The 11,506-nt window shown below is 38.8% G+C and overlaps 1 protein-coding gene across 1 annotated transcript in view; it reads right to left on the bottom strand.

Annotated features, from left to right (window-relative positions):
* The window catches only part of LECT2 (leukocyte cell derived chemotaxin 2), a 25,634-nt gene extending 18,496 nt beyond the window's left edge, over nucleotides 1-7,138 (bottom strand). The window contains exon 1 of the mRNA XM_011362358.2: nucleotides 7,103-7,138. The gene's annotated coding sequence lies outside the window, so the exon portion shown is untranslated. The remainder of the gene's footprint in view (nucleotides 1-7,102) is intronic.
* Between the last annotated feature and the right edge of the window lie 4,368 nt (nucleotides 7,139-11,506).

Genomic DNA, 11,506 nt, shown 5'->3' on the forward strand with positions numbered 1-11,506 from the left:
AACACTACTTCACTGCTCAACAACACATGCCATCACACATTCAGTGGGTAGTGTGTACAAGCCACTTAACTAAGTGCTATGAGAAAGGGAAGATGAGGAAGGAGACAAGCACGGCAGTTAATACTGAGAACCTGGGAGGAGTCAACCCTGGACGTGAGAATGAGGATGAATGTGGGCCCAAGAGGAGTGAAACAAGTGGAGGGAAAGTTGGTTGCCCTGAAGCTGGCTGAGTAGAAGAAGCATTTCAGAGGCCTTGTAAATCAAGCCTAATCCTACCATTTGCTTCTTTCCAACAATAAAGATGGAATTTTTGAATTTCATTTGACTCTAGGGAGATCTGGAACTGCTCCAGGAATATTTGGATTAGATGCTCTGAGAGAGGATAGGGGAGTCATTATTGGCTGTTTAAATACATTTTTTTGCAGGACTAGATACATTTGTGTTTTCAAAGTTTACTTTAAATTTGTTTTATGAGAAGATATGTCAGAGGTATAAAACAGTATTTTCTGTTATTGTTACATAAGAACTGTCAAGAAAAGGAACTTGGTTGGACCTGTTGGATGTAAAAAACAGAGAATGTGACCTTCAGAATAGATCACCTTATCCAAACTGTACCTTAACCAGACAACAGAGTAAACAGACACTTTCAGGGAAAATGTAATAGTCCTAACCTGGAAGTACTTTTTGCGATTCTAAATTCAGGTAAGTTCTTTATGCTGGAGATGTTTTCTCTCTGCAGTTAACAAGAGTACCCATTTGAATCAGTCAAGATTCTCTAAAGAAACAGAACCAATTGTGTGTGTCTTTATGTATACACAAAATAACAATATGTATTTCATATATAGAACATAAATAAAAATAATCCTCTATATACTTTCTTTATATATGTATATACAAAGTGTGGTATATACATATATAAAGAAAGATAATGCGATATATTATTTTAAGGAACTTGCTCATGCAGTTGTGGAGGCTGGCAAGTCCAAAATCTGCAGGGCAGGCAGGCAGGATGGAAGACCAGGGAAGAGCTGATGTTAGAGCTTGGAGTCTGCAGGCAGACTGGAGGCAGATTTCCCTCTTCCTTGGGAGACCTTTATCTTTTTTCTCTTAAGACCTTCAACTGGTTGAATGAGTCCCAATCACATTATAGAGAGTAATGTGCTTTTCTCAAAGTCCACTGATTTAAATGTTAATTTAAAAAATACCTTCACAGAGACATTTAACTAGTGTTTGACTAAATACCTGGGTACATACCGTGGGACTTAATCAAGTTGATACATAAAACTAACCACCTCATCATCCTAGCACCTTTGCTTCAGGAATAAGAATTTAACTATGTGTTTTGACTTTAAGAGTTGAACTAGAACAGAAATAAAGCTTGGCATCCTGTGGAGCCTGCGGCTGGGAGCCTTCACAGGATTTCAGGAAATTTCATTTTGTTAGTTTAATTTATGGAAGCTTTATATACCTAATTACAGTCTCACTGAAAACGTTCCTCATGGTCTATCCAATTTAAAACTTTTAATGAGGAGTTAGAAGAGAAATAAGACGAAGTGAAAAATGATCGAGCCAGAGAAATATCCCTGATTCTCTCATTTCATTAGCACGTTTTGCATTTCGTGAGCTCTCTGCACATCTTTTTGTATTTACCACCAAAGCATACAGAAACAGAAGGACTGGCAGTGAAGAGCAAAGTGGCGTGTTGAGCAAATAGAAATTAAAGCAATGCTAGTTGGAAGAGGGCTTTCTGGCCCATGGTTTCTGAAACAAAAATCACTTATTAAATGACTTAGTGTTTTGTTGATTATCATCAAATATTTCGAAATACCTTTCTTTATCAAAAGTTAGTTTGTCCCTTTGTTCCCAAAACCTTGTTTAAAAAAAAAAAAATGAAAATGTTGCTTTGCTGGAATTATAGAAGGGTTACACATAAATCCTCTGTTAAACTAGGGGACTTCATTCTTTGATGTGTTCCTTTTAAAGAGAACGAGGCGCCTTGTTGTTGTGCATTTACTATTTCAGTTGTTCCTGCTTCTTGTTTTTGCCAAAACTGAAGCTCAGACAAGTTAAGTGATGTCTGTCTGACCTTGGCTCTTAGGGAGCTCTCTTCTACATCCATTGTCATGTCTCCAAGGACAGTCTTTCTGGGACTACTACGAATTCCCAGTCTCTCAGAACCACGGGAGCCCAGGTCTGAATATGTAGGATAGAGATTTTCCCTTGTGTGTCTCACATTCACCTAAGTACAGAATGCCCAAAGCAAATATAGTGCTGTCTTCTGGGAGAGACTGTAAATGTGAGAGTCAGGGGACCTAATTACAGCATCTTACCTGAGGAGTTGATGTGTGAAGGTGAGGGGTTGACCTAGACAACAAGTGATGTTGATGAAACATTTTCGAGTGGGGACAGGGTATATTGGGGAGCTCATGTAGCATAGCCTCAATCTTCTAGATGGGATAAGTAGAAGATATGAAGGTAGTGAGGAAATGACCACGAACCTGATGTTAAGTATCATTTGGACCGGCCACTGCAGCTGAGAAATAGGAAATAAATAAAAGGATTGCCAAGCAGCTGGGGCCCCAGAAGCCAGGCTCTGTGACTCTGCAGCAGTGTCTGGCTGCCCAGGAGTGGTAGCAGAGGACATGACCAGCAGAGGGAGGTAGCAAAGTAGCTAAATCCCAGGGCTGACAAGCTCAATTGGAAGGGCTGACTGACTTCCAGGCTAGGCACAGAGGCAAGAAAGAATCCAGCCGAGAAAGTGGGAGAGGTTTGAGGCGCTAAAGTCATAAGGAAGTGAGCTGTGGCAGGGCCACTCTGAATAATCTCTCTCTCCATGGAGCTCCTTCCTGCATCAATCACCGCCATGCATCCCTGTGAGTTTGCCTTTCTTAGCCATTGTTTCCTTCCTTTGCTTCTGCCTAAATGCCTTTCTCATCCTTAAGGTTCAGATCAAGTCCTACCTGCTCCATGAAGTTGTCCTAGCTGTTTCTAGATTTGTCAGTGCCTCTTCTTGAAAGTCAGAACTTTTTTCTGGGACACTTAAATTATTTCAGAATTATAGTCACATCATATCCATTATATATATCTCATTTCCTTATGAAGATGTGAAGCCTCTTGAGGGATAAGAACTAGTAAATGGCATTACTACTATACACTTATTTTGAGACAATTTGGTGGGTTTTGGCAGATTTTTCTATTTGAGAATTTGAAGCATGCTGCCCTGGTCACTCATGAGAAGTTCAAAATACATGTCTAATAACTCCTATTTCCAATGTTATTTATCTCTATGAACCATTTGATTCCAATAAAATATTAATGTCAGAGGGGATCCCAAGCATTTATTTGCAGTTATTCAATTATGAAAGAACCAAAGGAACTGACTGCAGACATGTTATATTTCCCTGGATTAAGTATAGAGCAGATTTGCACTTTCTTTTGATATGGTGACCAGCATCTAGCAACAAGTAAATATTAAATAATAGCTATGATGGAGAACAATTAGCATATTATAGGTCATGTCCTCTGCTACCACTCCATAAGATGACTTCTCTGCATAGAATAAAATGGCTGCCAACAAGTCAGCTCTGCCTCTAACAGCTGGTCGCCTTGGAAAAGGCACTTCCTCTTTCTCCTTCATTTTCCCCATGCACAAGATGCATGAGTGGACTTATGGCTTAAACAGTGTAGAGCTGTTGGAACTCATGTGACCAGCAAGTTTGCATGGCCACATAATGGCCTTCCACTAGTGGGCGCCATTGAGCAGACTTTAGGGCCTCTGCTTTGCCCTCCTGAGCAGCCTGCCTGCATTTCCCATCCTGACTGACGCGTTTGGGTCTGAAGTGGATTATGAAAGTTGTTGGCATAATTCGATTCCATCAGCTATTCTAAAGGTCTTTCCTGGCCCATGTCTTGAGTCATGCTCACATTGGAAGCTTACAATTTTGCTACCACAGCCAGTTGCCATCGAAATAGAGTTCATCTTTTATGGAAAATGCTGATCCTAAGAGTGCATTGCTCTCTTTCTTAATAAGGCAATTAATCTCTTTCTACATACTGAAGACAGGTATCAACCTCTCTAAACTCCTGGACCGATTTTCACAGGCTAAATCTTAGGAGATGACTTAAGTTGCAGAAGTTCAGAGCAGCAGGAAAGCTTAGGCATCATCTTCTTGTTTTACAGAAGAAAGTTGGGTCCAGAGAAGAGTGGTAGGTCCAGAGCCACCCAGCTGCTCATGGAGTGAGTGAGGCAGAGCTGGAACCCAGGGCTAATTGTGAGGCAGAGGTAGAACCAAAAAGGGATCCTCAACCACACAGCTCCTGTTACCTTCCATAACAGACCTCCTCTCTGACACCTTTTGTGATGTGGGTGGTATGTGAGTTGGAGCTTGCATTAGCCTGTTTTGGGGTAAATGCCCTTCATTTTGCATTTATTAGTAGTTCATTATGTGCCAAGCACTGGGCTAAACTCTCATAATGCATTATGTCTCATTGAATTCCAGGCTGTGCAGTCCAGGCTTACACGGACAGGCAATGGGGCCAGCAACCTGGGCTTAAGTCCCAGCTCCACTTTTCAAGAGCCTCATGGGTTGGCATAAGTGATATAATCCTCCCTGCACCTCACTTTCCTCTGATGAATCTGGGGATAATAATAGAACCAATGAGATAAAGCATACAAGCCACTTAGCAGAGGACCTGGTCCATAGGAAGCACCCCCAGAAATGTTAGTTACTGTTTTTATCAGTCTTAGGCATTAGTTTTCTTCATATCGATATTCAACATAAGAACCATCTAAATGTTCTATTTCACATTTATAATGTGAACAAACTATTAAAAGTGTAGATAGCTATCAATGTGTTAGTAACTACTGTTTTTGCTTCATCATAAAAATATTTTTATTGTGAAATGAATGCATAAAACCAAAATGACATCATTATCTTTAAAAAAATCTAAGCTATTACAGTTTATTTTCTCATGATGCCTCTTTATCAGGACACTCAAAAAAATCAAAACAAAAACAAGAAAATACTCCAGATAAAAAGAATCATCGTACTTCTTCCTGATAGTCTCTCTCTCTCTTTTTTTCTTTTAAGGATTGGCACTCCGTTTACGGCTCTGACTGCAAGAGTCACAATTTGAGATTATATATTTTTTAATCCGTAGGAGGTAATTAATTGCAGTTAACTTTTTGCTTCATGGAAGGGGACAGTGAACACTTTGATTCCCCACACTGGCTACTGTGGAGGCACCGTCTGAACCCTGGGTTAGAGCCCTATAACAATATAGCCACACGTTAACAAATTACATAAATGCCTGCCTTGCCAGCTATCAGAGTTAACGTACTACAGCCTAAGGATTCTGCTTGAATTCTCTGTGACTGGCTCAGCATGCAAAGCAATAGTTGTTTGCAGTTTGGTGCATTTTAAACCTGAAAGCCAGGGTTCTAGATATAAATAGTATGCACAGTTGGACAACGGCATTACCATCAGGGTGAGATCACTTCCAGGAAAACACTGAAATGGAGCAATGGGAGTAACATCTGGCCTTTCAACAGTTGCATTTGATTTAAACTTGGACATCCTATGTGAAATAGAGGCTGTATTTATTAATAACTTCAGTTTCCATGCAATTCAGTCATTTGAACTTGAAAGGCAAGAACTTCATAGCCTATTCATTAAACCGACTATGTTTAGGGTGTGGATGGATGCAAAGCTCACTTAATGATTGCTTTTTTGCCTGTTCCTCTCTGGCCCATCCATTCCTACCTCATACCACACCATAGAAATATAGACAAAGAAAACCCTAGGGAGCAAAGTTTGTCCATTTTTTACTTTTTTTTGTTGTTGTTTTTTTGGCTGGTAGGGCTGGAGAAAAGGTCTATTCAATAAGATCAAAATATGAATATGAATCTTTTTCTTTCTCTCTATTTCAATATCTAGCTATCATTTTAGTTTTCTCTGTGTAGCAATGCAACCTCCAATTTTTTTCTTTTTTTTTCCGCTGGGTAAATGGCCAACCAAAATAAAGACTCTATTCCCAGCCTTCCATGGAGCTAGATGTGAAAGTAACTAATTTCTGGCCAATAGTATATAAGCAGAAATAGTACTCACAAATTCTAGAAAGTGTTTTTAAAAGGAAGTTACACGTTCTAATTAAAAGACCAAGATTATGACACCTCTTATCTTCTCCTTCCTGTGTTTGAAATGTGGTTCCAATGACTGGAGTTTCGGCAGACATTTTGGAACAGGATGGCCTTAAAAATGGAAGATATATATATATAGAAACAGTGAGGTAGAAGGAGCCTCCGTCTGTGACACCATGAAAGATCTTAATAATCCTAGAAAGAGAACCTCCAATTTATTGTGGAAATATAGCACAAAAACAGTAATGTGGATAAAATAAAAATATACAGCTCAACAATTTATCGAGGAAAGCTTCATGTAACTACCCTTGGTCAATTTTTATAAATATTCCACGTACATTTGAGAAAAAATATATCTTTTGCAGTGTGAAGTGCGAAAAGTGAGTTCACTCTGTCACTTTGCTAATCGTGTTATTTATAGTTTCTGTATTTCTACTGACTTTTTGTCTGCTATTCTTTCAGTTATTGAAATAGGACTGCAACAGTTTATGAATGCACATTTCTTTTTCTCTTAGTGTTTGAAATTTGATTCATGCATTAATATCCTGAGGTTCTTTAAGTAGACGCACATCGTTTTAGAATAGTTACATCATCCTCTGAGTTGAACTATATATTTTTAAGAAGTGTTTATTTCTTGTAATGCACTTTATCTTAAAGTCTACTTTATCTTTTGATATTAATATAGCAAAACCAAATATATGTAGTGATTTCCATATTATCTTTTTCAGTCCTTTACTTTCAGCTTTTCTGTAACCTTGTATTTTAGATATATCTCTTATAAATGGTGTATGGTTAGGTTTTGCAGTTTTTAATCAGGTGTCATAATTTTGCTCTTTTAATTAGAACGTGCAAACTGTTTTAGCCTGAAGAAGCAAGACAGACCCCTACCCAAAATTTGATTTCGATGTTGAAACTGATGACATCATACATGCACACCAAGAGGATATGAGGTTTCTTACTTACATCATTGAGGCTGGGTAAACATGCCAGGCTGCCCACACAGGCTTGAAATGGCTTGAGAGCAAGAAAAGAGATTATGGTTAGGGGATTGGGTTGGGGCGAGGAGTCCCTCACACAAGAAAGGACATGCATAATTTGAATCTCCTACTAGAGCCACAGGAGGGAGCACCCAGGTTTTCTTATCAGCTTTCCCAGATGCGGGACACAGGGCCAGAGGGGAGAGGTGAGACTTAAGAACTATCAGTAGTCAAATATCTAAAAATGGAATCAGACTCTTTATTACCTAAATCAATTTCGTTAAATTGTAAAAACTAATACATTTCCATCTAAATTTACCATCCTACTCAGTGCTTCCTATTTTTCTTGATGTTCTATATTCCCTTTCCTACCCATTTTTGCCTTCCTTTTGACTAATTATTTTTATATTTACATTTATCCCTCTATTAACTTAAGAGTTTTATGTGATTTTTAATTGTTCTCTTGATATTTATTCTAGAGATTATACCATGCATTTTGACTTTTGAAAATCTAATATTAATTAGTGTTTCTTTCTGGACAATGCAAGGTTTTATTTAATATTTTAACTTTTTGCTATTATTTGTATTTTAATTTTTATATCTTTTAAACCCACAATACATTATTGTTATTTTATGCAATTGAAAGTCATTAAGTTTACCCACATATTTTCCATTTCCATTGTTCTTTGTTTCTTTCTGCATCCCCAAACTTCCATCTGGAATCATTTTCCTTCTAGCTGAAAGATACTTTTTAATTTTTTTTTTTTTTTTTTTTAGTATAAGCCTGCTGGAGAAAAATTCTCTCATTTTTTTGTTCGTCTGAATTTCATCATGTCATTATCTCTGAAGAATTTTTTTTGTGGGTACAGAATTCTAGGTTAGCAGTTATGCATTTTCAGCACTGCAGAGATGTCATTCCAATATCTATTTGGTTCCCACTATTTCAGTTTAGAAGTCAGCTGAGAGTCCAATAGCTACTCCTTTTGGAGGTAATCTTTTTGTTTGTTTGTTTTGGGCTGCACATGTTTGTTTGTTTTTGTCTTTGGTTTTTAACAATTTTACTGTGATGCACCTGGATGGGGATTTCCTTTTGTTCCTAATTAGGTTTCCTAGAGCTTCTAGAATATCTTTTATTGGTTTTGGAAAGCTCTCAGCCATTGTCTCTTAAAATAATGCTTCTGATTCATTCTCTCTGTAATCTCCTTTGGAGACTGCAATTATACTTATGTAAGGCCTGCATCTCATTGTCTTCACCCCACCTCTTACATTCTCTTTTATATTTTTTATTATTTTTTTCTCCTCATGTTTCGTTCCAAAAAATTTCCTTTTTCTAACACTTCTCAAATTTGAATATCTTTAGAGTCATCTGGAGATCTTATTAAAATATAGATTCTGATTCACTAGGTCTGTAGAAGGGCCTAAGATTCTGCATTTCTAAAAAGCTCCCAGATGTAAAGAGGACATGCAGTAAAAACTAAGGAAGCATGAATAAATTGTGGGCTTTAGTTGGTAATAATGTATCAATACTGGTTCATTAGTTGTGACAAATATACCATATCAATGTATGACATTAATAATAGGAGGAATTGGGTGTGAGTTGTAAGAGAGCTCTCTGTATTATTTTGCAACTTTTTTGTGAAGCTTAAACTATTTTGAAATAAAAAGAATTTATATTAAAAAACACTCCCAGGTTATGTCAATGCATTTGATCTACAAATCACAATAAATGTACAATATTCTAATCTGTCTTACCAATTTCTATTTAGTTACAGCAATCCTACTGTTAAACCCATCCATTGAGTTCTTAATTTCAGTTATTGTAGTTTTAATTTCCAAAACTTATGTTTGATTCTTTTTTACAACTGTTAGTTCTCTGACAAAAATTTGCGAGCCTGTCTTTTAGCTCTTTAAATACAAATAACATAGTTACTTTAAAGTCTATATGGTGACTCTGACATCTGAAGAAGCCCTTGTGTGCCTGTTTCTTCTTTCTATTTTTCTTACCTTACTTTCATGTTGTCTTATCTTTGAGCGGTTCTGATTATTTTTAATCTTGGACATTGTTGGACATTGCATTAAAAAAATTTTATATAGAAATAGAGAACTAAGATGATGTTATAGTTTTAGAGAAGAATCGTGTTTGTGTTTGCCAGATCCCTAAGCATCCCAACAAGCCTGGATGAGCTCAGAAGAACTTCCAAAACTGAGATGAGCTATAGTCCCTGCAAAGACCAACCTACTAATGTTTCCCCCTACACCTCCTTCCAGTCTCCAGTGTCGTTACCCAAAGCAAGGGGGATCACTTCTATCTTCCTCCAGTTGACAGGCCCTGGATGTCACTGTTTAACCCTCTGGGCTGTAAAAAGTCCCTTCAGACTCTAAGTCTAAGCAGTGAGTTGGATCAGTTCCACCAGAGGCCACTGAAGAAGAATGCCCTTCCCTCATTCAAAATGATTTATCTAATTTTAACAATGCATTTCTTCTCTCCCAAGTTCTCATAATGCAGAAGGCCCTTTATTCAGCCCAAGTACCAGTGACTTCAAATGGGAGAGTCAAGAAGAGCATGGACTTTATTCTACATCCTTCTTTCTCTTTATCCTAAAAAAAAGGTACAATTTTTGTTGAGAGAATAAAACTGGAAAATATGTAAGCTTTCAAGGCAGAAATTTAAGTCCAGCTGTGTGGTTCTCAAATGTTAGTACACATCAGAATCCTTGGTAAAGTTGTGAATGTGCCTATGTCTAGGTCTCATCACAAGAGGTTTTTACGTCAGTGTTTCCCACAAACTCTCTGGAGTGGTTTTAATGCCGGTGGTCCCTGGACCCCACCTTGTAAAACCCTTTTATAATTGTGAACTAAACAAAAGAACCCTGAGTTGGCTGTAATCAGAGCAAGTTCTTTGTCTTGGTTCTGCCACTGACTTGCTCTGGGAACTTGGGCAGTTTGTAGTTCACTGTGTGTCTCTGAGTTTCCAAAGTAATTTAACCAAAAGATGAGTTCCTGACTCACCCCCACTTCCCCAAATGCTCTGTGAATGAATACATGAAGTCAACAGCACTCACTATAACCAGTCCTAGCACAGAAATGCCTGCTCTTTTCAGTGTGCTTATGTGCTGAGCTGCGATCTGGGATTCTTTCTTGTGCATTATCGACACACGCAATTTACAGTAATAGTCTTTGTGGCCACATATGGCTTGAAGCCTTTTGGTCTGTCACCATGATTAAGAGGTTCTGAGTTGTCCCAGCGCCACAGCTCCTGAGAAGCGGCTTGCTGAGGAGCAGCCAGTGGGACCCAGTTGCTCGTGCTCATATGGGGTCATGTGAACGCTGCTGGCTGTGCAGGCAGAGAGGAGAGTCAGCTCTGGGTGGCTTTATTGGAAGAGAGAGCTCAGTTGACTAGGTTCTGGTTCCTAACCTGGGCCCGCTTTGATTTTTCTGTATTCCAGTATAGCCAAGGAGTCTCAGCCTGCCAACCCAACAGTTCCAGGTTGGCTAGAAATTGTTGTCAATTCAAGATGGCAAATAGAAATAAAGAAATAAAACCATGTTACTTCTTCCTATTCTATGTTCTAAGCATGATTTATCATTAAAGAGAGTCATCTCTTAAAAAAAAAAAAGCATTTATCTTGTTTTTGACGAAGTCAGCTCTTCAGGTAAAGTATAAAAGGAAGAGGAAAAGGATAACAAAAGTAAAAGTCATCTGCTCATCACGGTTGGTTGTGGGAGTTGAGAAGTTGGTGCATGACTAGGTTAGTGAGTATAAGTGATGAAAATACAAATATTTACCAAGGACCTACTGAGTAGGCCCTGTCCTAGGAGCTAAGGATAAAGTGGTGACTCAGAAGCAGTTCTTGCATTCATGAAGTTTATAATCCAGAGGAAGCGCCCCCCAACAGCATGATTATTTGCTTAATGTCTCATTTCTAGCTATAGGAAGTACCATGAAGGAAAAGAACATGCGTCTGTGATGGTGAATGACAAGGGAGCCTGGCCTAGGCTGAGGGTCAGGGAAGGCTTCTCTGAGGAAGTAATGCCTGAACCAAGATCTGGAAGGGAGGGCCTGGCACTGGGGCAGAGGAGAGGGGACATCCAGGCGCAGGGCATAGCACATGCCATGGCCCAGCGTGAAGACAACCAGTATGTCCTGAAGGAGGAGAAAAGAGGGAAATGTGGTGTGAGAGGAGCCTGGAAGCAGGAGGGGTTGGGGAGAAGAGGAGAAGCCCACCACGTGGACTTCATAGGCCACATGAGGGACTTTGGATTCTGTCTTAGAATAAAATGGGAAACCACCAAAGGGGTTTAAGCAGAGGAAAGCCATGATTACATCTGTGTTTTGAGGGGAGGACTCTGACTGCAGTGAGGAGAATTGATTGGAGATGGTGAACAAGAC

The sequence above is a fragment of the Pteropus vampyrus genome, unplaced genomic scaffold (assembly GCF_000151845.1).
Source record: "Pteropus vampyrus isolate Shadow unplaced genomic scaffold, Pvam_2.0 Scaffold74, whole genome shotgun sequence".
Taxonomy (NCBI): Eukaryota; Metazoa; Chordata; class Mammalia; order Chiroptera; family Pteropodidae; genus Pteropus; species Pteropus vampyrus.